Source organism: Anas acuta, chromosome 1 (assembly GCF_963932015.1).
Source record: "Anas acuta chromosome 1, bAnaAcu1.1, whole genome shotgun sequence".
Classification (NCBI taxonomy): domain Eukaryota; kingdom Metazoa; phylum Chordata; class Aves; order Anseriformes; family Anatidae; genus Anas; species Anas acuta.
The window spans coordinates 181,256,722-181,271,322 of NC_088979.1; the positions used below are offsets into that span (position 1 = coordinate 181,256,722).

A 14,601-nucleotide genomic window follows, 5' to 3' on the forward strand; every position below is an offset into this window, starting at 1 on the left:
TTGTCATTTTAGCAGTGAGAGATTAAAAGAGTTTGTGTCATAGCTTTGTTTCTGGTTCCTTTCCCCACAGGGAAGAGGCTTACATTCTTTTCTCATGTAATTTCCTGTGTCTTTACAAATACATCGACATGCAGAAAGAGGAAAGCGTGCATATTTTAAAAAGCAGCATTTTATACATGGTATACTTTGCAAAGTAATTCAGAAGAAGGATCTTACATGTCTCACTTCTACATTAATGAATAAAATAAGATATATATAGGAAATTATGAAAAAAATTACTAGTTGCTGGATGGAACAAAGGACAAAAAATAGAATTCTTTAATCAACATGTAAGCTCTCTGGAAAAAGCTTTTTAAAATACTATAAATATATGTGAATACTTTTTCTTTACAGGAATCTATGTCTCATTTCACCATAACTATCAGTTTTAAGAAAAGGTTGAAATAAAAAAGAAGATTTTCATGTAATATTGACTTCATTTATGTTTAATGTGTCAAAATATATTTTAATTTTAAACCACTGGAAAGTAATTACTTTTACATTTTATTAGAGTTTCTCCTATTATATTCCTATTTGCTATTTTATTAGCAGTGAACAAACACACCATACAAAATGCAGATGGCTACACATTTCATAAAAGTAATTTGATTTATTCAATAAAATATGGGACTGATTCGGTATCTATAAAATATTGTTTTTTAATCACTGACTGCCATTCTCATACTAATTATATTATTTCATGGATTACATGCATGCTGCTTTGTTTTCCTTCATATGTAGCTGCAAAATATTTTTAATGTGGCAGAGTAGTTACTAAGTGGCAGCTCTTAATGATAGGTGTTGTATGTATACAGTAGTCTAGAAGATAAAATACACTTGAGCTTATTCACTCCGTGAACTCTATTGATCTAATAAGCAGGAAAATTCATATACCAAGCATTCTATCCGGAATATCTATTGTTATTTGCAGTAAGATGAGCCCAACTATTATACTGTATTTCCACTCAGACTCTACCGTTGTTAATCTTTAGCATAATCAAGGTAGAGAGCATGGTATTAGTAGTACATTTTATTTCAACACTCATATTTTTGCATTTAAAAACAAAAATAAAAATCCAGCAACATCTATAATGTATTTGTTTTGCATAAAACAACTGGCAGAAAGCAGAAGGGGCTCAAACTTGCTCACAAGAAGAAACTCCAGGCGGATTGAAAATTCTGTCATCAGTTGCCCCCTGCACCAGCACTGAATGCTGCAGGATCACTGAGAATAGACCAAAGCCCCGTCTTCTGGCAAAACATTTGTTTTAAAATCCAGCTAGACAATGGATGCAGTTCAAATTAAGATTCTCTATCTGTGATGCTTACCTGCACTGAAAAGAAAGCTAAGAATCGAGAAAATAATTTGCTTCTCAAATTTGTGAATTAAAATAACATTAACATGTTTTCCTGACCAGTTTTAATGTTAAACTTTGAGGGTTTTTTGTTTGTTTGTTTTGTTTTTAATTCAATGATTGTGAAATGATACTATGGTACTGCTCCTCTGACAACATGCCTTGTTCAGAAAAAAATGCAACTGTTTATTAGAAAAAGATGTATTCTTATTTTGAAGAATCGTCATAGTATCTTTAATAAAAAACCCATCTAGTACATTTTTAGTGTCCTCCTAGAGGTACTAGAGGTACTAGAATTCCTGCTTACTATTGGCCTTACACCTCTGAGTCTTGTGCACTCGGAATAGACTGAAACTGTATAAGCATAGATCTGCTGTACTTCATGCCATGAAAGGTAAATATTTCCCTGTTACTTCTTCTGGCATCTGTTAAAATGCACAGTGCTGGAAATGCCTCAGAGGTGGAATTCAAGGCCACATGTTTTGGCAATTGTGAGCATGTTAGAGATGCTGGGATGCATCCACTGTGACTTATGGAAACCTACTAAAAACTCACAAGCTTTGATTTGATAATGGCCCTTGTTACACACTTTTTAAGTAATAACAATTTAAAAAAATTCTTCTAACAGATTTTAAGAAAAAAATCACTTTTCCACTACTAGTAATAGCACTGGAAGGACAGGTAGACTCTTGTAGATGCCAATGATGCAGTATTAGTGCTATATTCTTTGGTGTCATCTATGCAAGAATAAAGCAGTAAGTGTTTATTATATATTTTTCTGCACATCACATAACAGCAGCCAACCACTTCAACAAAAATATGTTTGCCTCCCTGTTCCCCCCCTTTTCTTATTCATAGCTCATCCAGCTCCTGTAAGGGCATGCATTACTCACTTCATTTTCCTGAGATACCTCTTTTAAAGTAAAAAATAAGAGAAAGGAAAGGCTAGGGTTGACTCTGTGAGACCCCTGTATTTATTCACACTTATTGTGCATGACTGTAGACTGTAAATCATATTAGCAGCCCGTCTCCCATCAAGCTGCTACTTGCTTTCCAGCCCTGGGAAGGTTCAACAAATCAACAGGAGCACGAAAACAGAACATCAGTCTAATCTAGTGTTTAAGGTGAAGTTTTCAAACCCAATCTAAGAAGATCTTTAGAGCAAGCAACAAGCTGAAGGGCTCAGAAGGTGGTATTGACAATGAAAGAGTGTTGAAATATTGAGAAGCGCAGCACTTGTGCATTTTTAATAACAAGAGGGTCAACAAGGACACAGCTCCCTCAGTGCCAGTAGTTGCCACACCAGGGCTATAAACGCTCTCAGTTCATCAGATTTCTTAACAGTTCATCAGCTTTCTTAAACACCCTAAACCCCCTCAGCGGACCTTTAGTCTTAAATTAACAAACCAAAGCAATGAAAGAGGGTGCAGCTTGAATGGCCAGCATTGATCCCCAACGGGGCTCGGCGCGGCTACAGGCACTGAAAACCTCTCCCCATTGTGGGGAGGGATTGACAAACCTCCTTGCCTAAATAGTCCAGCTGAGGCGGGCTGGAGGCACGCAGCTGTAAAGGGCTCCCCTCGCCCCGCTCCCCGCGCTCACAATGCGCCGGGCAGGAGCTCTTTGTCGGGCCCAGACTCTGCAATTTTCTAACAAGGATTAAAGTTGTTTCTCGGCAGGGCCGGTGAAAGGCGATTTAGCAACATACCGTGCTTTCTTCAGGCGAGTTAAAGAGAAGTAGTTAAGGAATGTCTTTATTCTGTTGACTGGTGGAAACACAAAACAAATATATTAAATATTCACCATCTTTCTGGGTGCCTGGGCTATCACGTTTGCAGAACAGTTCAATTAAATATAACACTTCTCGGCTGAAAGCAAGCACTTCACATTTATTTTTTTGAAGTTTTATAAAAAGGTGCAGCTGTTTGCCACCTGGAAGGAGGCTCAATACATGCTAACACACAATGCCTCAGTCCTCCCAGACCTGGTATTCCTAGCATCTGATACACAGGACCCCATAGAGTTTCTGTATCTTGGCTGCTCTTGACAAATGGGCACTGTTGAAATGCTTTTTCTGCTGAATATGGCAGGGGTAACAGCTTTTCTAGGAACCACATTTCATCTTCCTTCCGAAGCCTTTATCTCACTCTTGATTAGGAATTGAGTTGCTCAGACAACTGTGGGATGTTTTTACTTCCTTCGGCTCTACTTTTCCTACTAGGAACAATAACAAAGTATTCTTCTCACTGAAGAGATTGCACATCAAAGGCAGTATAAGCCACAGTGCGTAAGAAATATCTTAAGCATGATAAATACTAAGTGCTAAAGCTGCTGTAGCCAGTGCTATAGCATTTTTTCAAATTTTTTATAGCGTTAGTAGCATGTCAAGCAACTTTAAAAACATTCAACATTTGTTAAACAATTTAAGAATAAATTACTCCTTGAAAACGCATGGAGCAAAAGTTAGAAACAAATTCCCAATGTAAGTTGCAAAAGTTATTTCCCTCTTGGTAAAATATGAACAATCACACTGATGGCTTTTGTTAAATGCTGATGCTAACGAGGGAAACCAGTGTTATTTATAGTGCCTTTGAAAACACTCTGAGGTTTAGAAGTTACAGCGGTATTTTTAAGATTAGGTATAGACATCACCCACATAAATTAGGAGTTTCACCTGAGCAGTGAAGAGCTCACAAGCTCTCCTGCAGGTTGGAAAGGCTTGGTAACTCTTAAACAAACAAACAAAAAATTGGGGAAGGAATTCTCAAGCATGACATGTCAAAAGGCCACCATGACACATCAGAAGGTGGTCTGCAAAATGACTGCATCTTTTAAATATACACAGGATTATTGAAATAAGAAATCAAGTCAACAGTAATTAACATTCAAATATATATATATATATATTATATATATATATATATATTTTTTTTTTTTTTCCCAGAAATTAAAAATATTTAGTTGTAAGCTAAGAACAACAATGAAGTAATTTTGCATCAGATGCTTATGCTTTTCCATCAGGTTTAGGTAGCCTGATAATTAAGAATGCCTGAGAAACCACTGAAGGTTGAGGAACTACACGTAGACATAGACAAAAATATTCATTTATGTGCATCTAAAAACTTTGTTTGTACCCTCCACTTGCCCCACCAATTCTGATTCCTGACACTGGTGATTTCTGAACTGATTAAAATAATTTTTTCTGCTGGAGGGAGACTATAACTTGATGACTTGTTGCTGTAGTGCCCTCTCAGTGCTCCCTGCTGTATCTTTACTGCCCTGAAAGGAGCAAATTATCTCTCAAGTGACTTATCTTTGCTAGAGTGCACTGGCTATAAATGTGGCCCAGCCTGTGAGGCACTGCCAGTTGCATTTCCAGTGCAGATAACTGTTTCAGTGACCAGGAAAATGAAGGAAAAGAAGGAAAACCTCGGAGAAGAGAAAGGTCTCAAACTAGAGTTTTCCCACCCTGCTACCAGTTCCACATGGCTTCATAGGAACAGTCACTGCCCTTCTGCAACAGGTGATCCAGCCCTGTAAGAATGTGGCTTCTCATCATATGTATGCTCATAGTGTCTAGGTTTGATACTGCACATCTGAGTTCATGGTATCATCCTTGAAAGAATATTCTACCCAAAGTTCAGAATTCTGCCTCTGCAGGAAGCCCATGAAAAAGTGTTGTTTTCTCTTTCCAGTTTCTCAACATTATTACTGAATCAACAGAGAATTTCAAATTACTGAGATATGATTCTATACTAGCGAAAGTAAGATTGAGTTGGCAGAAATGGTCTTTTAACTGGCCTCTGGCTGTAGAAATAGAAACTACAACACCTCTAGATACAATACAATTTTCAACTATACTTGTAGCCTGGATCTTTTTGCAGCTACTGTAATGCACCTGGCTCTTCTCGGGGGGGAGTGGAGGGAGGGGCAGAGTAAGCGAGAGATAGTAATCTTTCTGTTTAGAACATCAAATAAGTTTATACTATATCTCTGAAATACGAATATATATATATATATATCAATCTTCTGTTTCAAAGGCTGCTATGACAGAAAACTGATGTGGCCTAAATTTCATGGCACGATGAATATGGGAAGGAACAGCTGACATTACAACACACAGACAGAATTGTATCTCCAACTTATGGACACCGCTCAAACTCAATTTCCTCACCTACACTTCCTGTACATTTACTATATCAGGACACACTAAAATATTTTTTTTTATTATTTACAGAATATAAAATATAATCAATACAATACTAAAACTGTAATGGTGCTTTATCATACTCTTTTATCCAGTAACAGTGTATATATATATATATCTACCCTTTAATTTGCAGACATCAGACCTGGAGGGTTTCAGGGCTTACCTTTGCATATTCTTAAATGCTCGCAAAGTTCAAGAGTCAACATGTCACCACTTTTACTTTTTGCATTTTTTTCCCCTAGGAATTTTCATTTAAAAAAAAATAAAAGAAATAAAAATTAGGCTAAGCACAAGTGGAAAATTCCCAGTTAGCCTTATTGGAATCACAGGGTTAGCAGGCACTACAAACAAACAAAACCTTCTCACTACACCAAAAATCAGATGTTTCAAGCCCTTGATCTGGAAAATGCAAACAATTAAATAAATATTAAGTGTAATACAAATAAACTCTATTTACCTACAGTCCTCCCTTTTACTTCAATTCCTTCCCATGTTTTCATTCAAGGACCTGTCTAAAAGTCCCCCTACTGCTGTATCACTCGTTCCTGCTGAAATACTCTCAAGCTCACTGTTCCTTCATGCGCTCCTACTTTGTACCAAGAACCTGACACAAAGCTCTTCCACCTCACCACAGTTTTATGATTCTAATGCTCTGCACCATTAATCAAGCCATTTTCCTGGAAATGTCTCAATTTTTCATCCCGCTTCCATGTTTTGCTTCCTCCTACAGGCCTGAAATGCTAAGCCACGTTTTGAATTTTGGCTTGGGTATGTGCAAAAATGTTCACAGCCTAAATTTCAGCTACATGCAACAAGAAAGAAGTGAAAACAAACAAACAAAAATGCATACTGTGGTCTGCTTCAGACCTTCCCTTCCCTTCCCTTCCCTTCCCTTCCCTTCCCTTCCCTTCCCTTCCCTTCCCTTCCCTTCCCTTCCCTTCCCTTCCCTTCCCTTCCCTTCCCTTCCCTTCCCTTCCCTTCCCTTCCCTTCCCTTCCCTTCCCTTCCCTTCCCTTCCCTTCCCTTCCCTTCCCTTCCCTTCCCTTCCCTTCCCTTCCCTTCCCTTCCCTTCCCTTCCCTTCCCTTCCCTTCCCTTCCCTTCCCGTGATTGTAGCAGACATTAATTTGCCTTTTGTACACATGCTTGGCCAAGGAAGAAAGGTTTTCTTCCAGTGGGACTCTTCCTTTGGTTTTCTTCTGCCTTTTTTTGTGTCATTACCCAAATGAACCTCTCAGGGACCTCAAAAACATTTTGTTTTTCTTATGAATGACTAATTGATGAACCAAACACTTTAGGCTTGAGTCAGTCTCTTCCCTGCCTATTTGAATGAAGGAGTCTCACTGTCACACCCAAAGTAATCAGGAGAAAAGGGAAAAGAGCTCAGTAGAAAGAGGAACTCAAACCCTGACAGACAGACTCTGTTCAGTGGGACTCACCACAACAAACAAGTGAACAGCTGCTGGATCAGATATTTTGGTGGCACACAGAAACATATTAGGCAGGCTGGTTTTCAGAAAGCAGTAATAAGAAGAAAAGAGAGAATGGGGCACATTTAAAAACATATTAAGCATCTTTGAAATTTATAGAAAAAAAAAAAGGTATTTTTCTGAAACAGCAAAGAACTTCTTAGGTACGAAAAGCTCATCTTTCAGGAAGAAAGTCATTTTTTCACATTTTAAAACAGGCTTATAATTAGAATCTGACTAGTTGCTATGGAACTGCTGCCAATTCACAATTAAACATACATATTTAGTAGAAAATACACAGTCCTCATCTCTGCCTACATTGCATACTAGATTGCTACACAACAATACAGCAATTTACAATGTTTATTCTACTTTATAATAATAATAATAATTATTATTATTATTTTTTTTTTTTTACTGGCTTCTTCACATATGGTAGATGCAGAGTGGAAGTTTGCAAAATTAGACATGCAGAACGCTTCCTTCCCTACCTGGACATATGTAATGTCACTGTTCTGATCTAAACACTAGATACTAACATAATATACTCATGACTGTGACAGACTAGCAGCACAAACAGTTCCCCTACTCCACTCTGGATACACAGTCTATCTGTGAACAGTACTTCCATAGGTTATTCTGGTGCTAAAACTCTCTGGAGCAAACACTGTCAGTCTCGCTGTACTGTGTTGTGTTGCAATTTGGGTGTATCTGCAAACATCCTCCAAGGCACAGAGTGGGGAACATCACTTGAGTGACCTTGAAATGAAAGCCAGCTTGGATCCTCAAAATAAACAAATGAACATAATGTGAAACGACCAAGTTTTTCATCATTGTAACACCAGCTTCTTGCTATATGGAATCTAGTTTTACAAACCCTATGAATGCTCATAGCTGCAGAAATGTTATGCAGTTTTCCTAAATGCATGTGTAGCATTAGTAATATTGAAGGTCCAATTTTCCTCTATCTGTAATGCACGTAACAGAGACACACACCTGCTTTTATACCCAGCCATCCTGTATTCCCTGGGGAGTCCCTTGAGGGAGGCCTCTGTACCAGGTACCAAAAGCCAGGTGGACCAAAGCTGGGCCAAACTGTGATGCAGCTTTTAGGTACCCCCTCATATCAGCAGCTATTGTCCTGGACTCTTCTGTTTAGACTCCCAGCTATACGTGGAATGAGGTAAAACATATTTTAATTAAAGCATTTAAAATATTAGGGGTTCCTCTGTGTGAATATTTACACGCACCTTATTCCTTTCCACCTCAGCAATCTTGACTCATCATCCGTTTACTCTGCATGGTATTGTAGTGGGACACGACAGGGATGGATGCAGCTGAGAGGCTGATAGGGAGTTGCACAGTGGTGTAGCCACTCCTTTCCTATGTCATATCGATCGGGCACCACACCAAGCAGCGCTAATGCGGAGCAGAGGTCCATCCTCCTACCTCCCTCTGTCTTCTCTCCTTCCCTTGTCTCTTTGGAGAAAGCATCCTTCAATTGAACAGGTGCTCCTTTCCATCTCTGACCCTATTGCACGTGTGCACTCTTTCAGCTATGCAGATTTTACAGCTGGGTTGCTATATATATATATGTGTGTACATATATATATATACATATTTGAGCTCATTTTTCTATTTGTTATTTTTAATGTTTGTTTTGCACATTGTGACTGATTTTGGTACAGTCAAAGGACAAAGGACAGCCAGTGCTGTGTAAATCAAGGAAACATAAGATAAAACACTTGAAAATATTTATAGAAAATCATCTATATCAAAACTTTTTGCACACTTAGTGCGAAAGATTCAGTTCTCCTTGATCAAGCAGGTTAAGAAGTTCCTTCCGCTGGTGACTCACTAACTTTGTTGCTGGTTTCAGAGCACTCTGCAGAAGCCTCACCTGGTATTATTTTGACTTACAACATAGCAACCTCTTTCCGTTACTTCAAACCTTTTATAATAAAACTACATTATTCTTATACTTTCTGACTCCATTTTTCTTGTGCTGTGGTCAACAATGTGGTTGTGCGTCTATTTGATTTTGCTTTTTAAACTAAGCTTGACCCAAATGAAATACAAGTAAAAATATCAAACCCACAAGTAGGGTTTCAGAAACTACAAGGTTCTCCTGCTGTTTAGATGTGTGTGAATTACAGTACATCAAGAAATCAATATTCCCTAGATGGTGCTTGTGCCTGGCACTTCATGGTGAACAAACATTAGATAAGACAATATAAATGGTACAATCCTTATTGATTTCTCTTGACTGCGTAGAATGTGAAAGCTACAGCCACAGTTAACACTTACTGACAGACTCATCTAAAGTTTCAGTGCTATTTTATATTTTTATAGTTGGCCATGCTCAATTGATTCCATTAAGTTGCTAGACACATTTCAAGCCATAGAGATAAGAAAAAAAATGCAGTGCCTGGAATGAGACGCTGCTACTTTGTGCCTAGCAGGATAAAAAGGTTAAAGGACTAAATTGTGCCTGGATGTTGGAAGGAGTTCTCTTTTATTTGATAGAGTTTGTTATTGTTTTTAGTGAATGGATACTGTGAGTGATGGATAGATGCATTTAAATACATTAAATAAATGACTGAGTGGTATAGACCAGAAATGTCTATGGGGAAACTGTACTGGAAGTTCCCAGTGTTAAAGCCCCTCCCCAAATAAACAAGCGAAAAACCTGGTAGTTCCACCTTCCTTTATGATATAATTCCCTCAGGATGAAAAAAAATAAAATAAAAATTGGCTGTAAAATCTTGAGTTTGGGATATTTTTTTTTCCTATTTGTCTTCCTGCTTTGACTCAGGATCCACATTTTAAACTGCCTTTTTATAGCAATTCATACATTGTTCTTTTTCCAAAAAAAGTGATCTTCTCATATATTTCTGGAAAATCAGCGGGTACAACTGCAAAAGACACTCTGAATATCAGAATATGAGATTTAGTGCCCTAAAAATAGTTCTTTATTTCCTTTTTATACCCAAAGAGCAATAGCTCTTTTAGCAAGATATCAGAATATCTATTTCATAGAATCTTACTCCCCTGCTGGGAAGATTTAAATAATATGATTAAATTAGTGTGAAAAGGGTAGCAGACATCTATTCCATGAATACCAAATTAAGAGTGGGCTATGGGATAAATAATGTCCTAGAAAAAACAAAAAACAAACAAACAAAAAAAAAAATTTATATCTTTTTGGGCTGTTTGATACATAATAAGATCGAAATTCAAAAATTAAAAATGTAATCAAAACTGAAGAATTGGATAAATGTATCATACCAAAAACATATCAAAACCAGCCATTGCATTACAGTTTCCTCTAGAGAAAACACTCTCAGCTACGCTGTAAAACAGCTTACAAAGTACTGAATATTCTGATCCTGAAGCAGCAAACTCTGAAGCACATGCTTTACTTTAAGTGTGTTGTGGTCCTATTGATTTCAACAGTACTGAGCTTTGCTGGATTGATATCAGCATAATCAGCACCCTCCAAGAGCGGGCACTCCTTTTCTCAGCATATTCAAGAAAAAAAAAAATCAAAGAAAACTTCTATACAATATGAAATCAGAAGGGAGTTACATTTTTTCAGTTTTCAAATGAACTGTTTTTCTTTTACAGAGATTCCTATCAGAAAAAAAAAAAAAAAGACTAAATCTACTTGAAATCATGAGAAATAATTTAGTGAACTTTGAACAGACTTTGATTAGCAAATTTGTAAGATGTTGTTTGCATCTTGCAGAAGAGTTTCATATATTTGAGCATGTTAATATAATTCATTTTTTCAGTTCACATTTGGTGATGCTGCCTACAGTTTCCTCTAAAATTCTTTTACCAAAAATGACACGAAAAACTGTTTTAAAATGACAAGATTGTCTCTAGATCTAGAGAAAGCTGCAGCGTGGTTCTCATATCAAGAGCTTTCTATTTTTCCTATAAAATATTAGACATAATTAAAGGTGAGTTAAGACTTTGGTGAAAATCTAAAGAGCATCAGAAAATCTGAGCACTGCTCAGCTTTTCAATTGCTTTTCTACTTCTCAGTTCTTTTAAATGGTTTTCTATGGCAGGAACATTTTTCTTAATTAGTCACAGCTAATTAGTGTTCTGGCATAGACAAGTAATCAGAAATGTCAGAGCTGCAAGGCTACATCTCCCTAATCCTTTGATAATAATTTAGCCTCCTGGGAGGGCCTCAAGCTGCGGTAAGTAGTGGCTGACAATAAGGCAAAATTAGGTGGGCAGCAGACCATTAGGATAGAAAAATAAAAAGCACTACCAAATCCTGCTGAGCACCATCAGGCAACTAACTACACTGCCAGATGAGGTGCCTGTTTAAGCCTGTGTTGTTAATTAGCTGATTCTACCAGACCTGCCACATATGTCCAGGTGCATCATGCAAAGATGTGTATTTCTGGGTTTGCGCCAAAGGACAATTTTGCACTGTGATCAAATTTCAAGAATCCGAGAAAGAAGCCCACATATTTCTTGAAGATTATTCTGACTTATCAAAGAAATAAGAAGATCAACAAGCTACAATCCATTTTTGTTGAGTCTCTTAAGTAATTAGGCACGGTCCTCTCATGTTTCTCAGTTTAATACAAACACAGCTTTTGATTCAAATGTGGCCTTTAACCAGTTCTACCTAGTCTTAACTTGCTGAAGATGCCTTGGCATATAACCTAGATCAAAACGTAGATATTTTGTCAAATCACACACTTGCAAATAATTATGTAACAATATATGGTAAAATTACTTATTAAAATTAATGTGACAGGAACCAATGTGAGAACGGGAAAAATTACAACTGAAGTTTTTCTAATAAACCATTGTTGAGTACTGAATACTGCAGTAATGTTGCTTTCAAGGTAGACCTGAGTAGCACAAAGAGTTGATACTATAGAAAGCCCACATGTAAAATATACATTCCTCTTAGTTGTGCAACACCAGCCTAAGATTAACTCACTTGCCAGGAAGAAGCATTTGCACATTTTTAACATTTTATTTTTCCTAAAATGTCAGAAAAAATGAAATAAATGATTCAATTGAATGCAGCATTTGCTAAAAATTTACTAGAAGATATTACGGCAAAGAGAAATGAATCAGTGCCTGGCAAGATCATGGAGCAGATCCTTCCGGACACTATGCTAAGGTACACCTAAACAGAGAGGTGGCTGGTGACAGCCAACGTGTCTTCACTAAGGGCAAATCATGCCTGACACATCTGGTGGCCTTTTACAATGGGGTACAGCATTGGGGGAAGAGCAACTGACATCATCTACCTGGACTCGTGCAAAGCATTTGACACTGTCCCACATGACATCCTTGTTTCTAAATTGGAGAGACATGGATTTGATGGATGGACCACTTGGTGCACGAGGAATTGGCTGGGTGATTGGAGTCAAAGAGTTGCAGTCAACATGTCAATGTCCACGTGGAGACCAGTGACAAGTGGCATTCAGGGTCAGTACTGGGACTGGCACTGTTTAACACCTTTGTCCGTGATATGGACAGTGGGATTGACTGCACACTGGAGGGAAGGGATGCCATCCAGAGGGACCTGGACAGGCTTGAGAGGTGGGTCTGTGCAAATATCATTGAATTTAATAAGGCCAAGTGCAAGGTCCTGCATCTGGGCCGGGGCAATCATAAGTACAAACATAGGCTGGGTAGAGAATGGATTGAAAGCAGCCCCAAGGAGAAGAACCTGGGGATGTTGGTTGGTGAGCCAGCAAAGTGTGCTTGCAGCCCAGAAAGCCATGTGTATCCTGGGCTGCACCAAAAGAAGCATGGCCAGCAGGTTGAGGGAGGTGGTTGTTCCAATACTAGCATCTGAATCATGTTCCTGGCAAAATGCAAGCTTTTTTTTTTTCCTTTTTTTTTTTACAGAAAGAAAATATCACATCTCATCTGGACTTTTAAAATACAAAAGCCAAAAGGAGCTATGGAAATCTGAAGTGCTTAAGCATTTATACTATTCATAACAATGTCACAGCCCTGAGGACAGTCCCACACATGAGCAGTCCCTGTGAAGCCAACAGGACTGGTCAGTAACACCACACCAGTTTAACACCTGTAAGATATGAGGTAGCAGGGACAAAGTTAACTTTTGCTAACAAGAGCCATCATTTACAAGCTAAGTAGGTGACCTGCTTGCCAATGCTGGCCTTTTTGGGGTGAGCACTGACTACTTTGTGTATTTATGGTAGGCTTGTGCAGTTTTCCCAGAAATTAAAGCCTAAAAAAAGTGGAAAATTCTTGTATCAGTGATTAAATGTTGGTGGGTTAAAATGGTTCCCTTAAATCATTTCTTAATGTAGCAAGCAATTATTGCATAAAAGCTCATTACATATATAGTCTTAAAATTAGAATCGTGCATCTGTTTACATGATAAATTTTTCATGACAGACCCAACACAAACATAACCTATAAGATAATACTCTTAATGGCAAATAAACAAAGACTATTTTAAAGGAAAAATGTTTGAAAAGACAATAATATCCATTCTTCAGGTGCAATTAACAAGTACAAGAAATTGCGAATCTACCCAAGTGGCACTTACAAACTTTACATTATTACAGAAAGTACTACATCAATGATTTACACAGTGTTTTATGCAAAATTACTTTTTTTAAAATTTATTTATTCTAAAGAAAACAGTTTTAATTTGTAAGTCTGATGTCATTTTAAATGCTCAGGAATAGGGAGACGTTAGTCTCATTTTAAAAATTCAGGTAGCAACATGAATCTAAATCTAGGCAGTGATGATAACCTGACATATTTATGGACATAGTGCTGCTTTTATTGCAGTTAACAGTAAAACTCCATTGATTTTGATAGTGTTGAACCATGCTCCATGGGAAATTTAATGCTGGATATTTTTTACATCCGATAATTTTGTGACCAGATACACAGCACAAATGTTCTTATATCATTCATCGGGCACATTACCTTTATAAATAAGAGGGGGCTTCTTTAAATTAGTAGTATTTTAGACTTATCCTAGGTTTTTCATTTTTCCATTCACCCAATACTACTAATACAGTCTTTTCTGAAAAGATTTTTAAACCAATGTTTGAAAAGTGTAACTTTGTTTCTAAAAATTTATTAAATATTATTTTAAAAAATCTCTTCTTGCTTTAAATTATTAGACTTTAAAAGAAAAATATGTCATCTATAATAGGTGATGCTTTGAACCATAATTAAAAATCTAAATCATTAGATTAATAACAAACACAGAGTGCCTGTCTTTATGGTTTGGTTGCCATACACTGAAACTGTCTGAATCACTGCAGCATTAATGGTAAAAAATATTTGCTTTATTTGAATTTATTAGAGACATAAACTTGTCCCACTGTAACTTCATTGTTTTAGATTGCTCCAGTGGCATACAGGATTGGAAGGAATCATATGGATCACTGAATTAACCCTTCAGGAATCACAAACATGGAACAGACATTTAAGCCAGAGGTGCTTCAGATCATCCATGTGCACAACATATTACAAAACTTTGCTAGTGCTCTTT

General features: G+C 37.3%; 1 protein-coding gene across 1 annotated transcript in view; it reads right to left on the bottom strand.

Annotated features, from left to right (window-relative positions):
* Positions 1 to 14,601, bottom strand: part of CADPS2 (calcium dependent secretion activator 2) — a 310,672-nt gene that overhangs the window by 6,030 nt on the left and 290,041 nt on the right.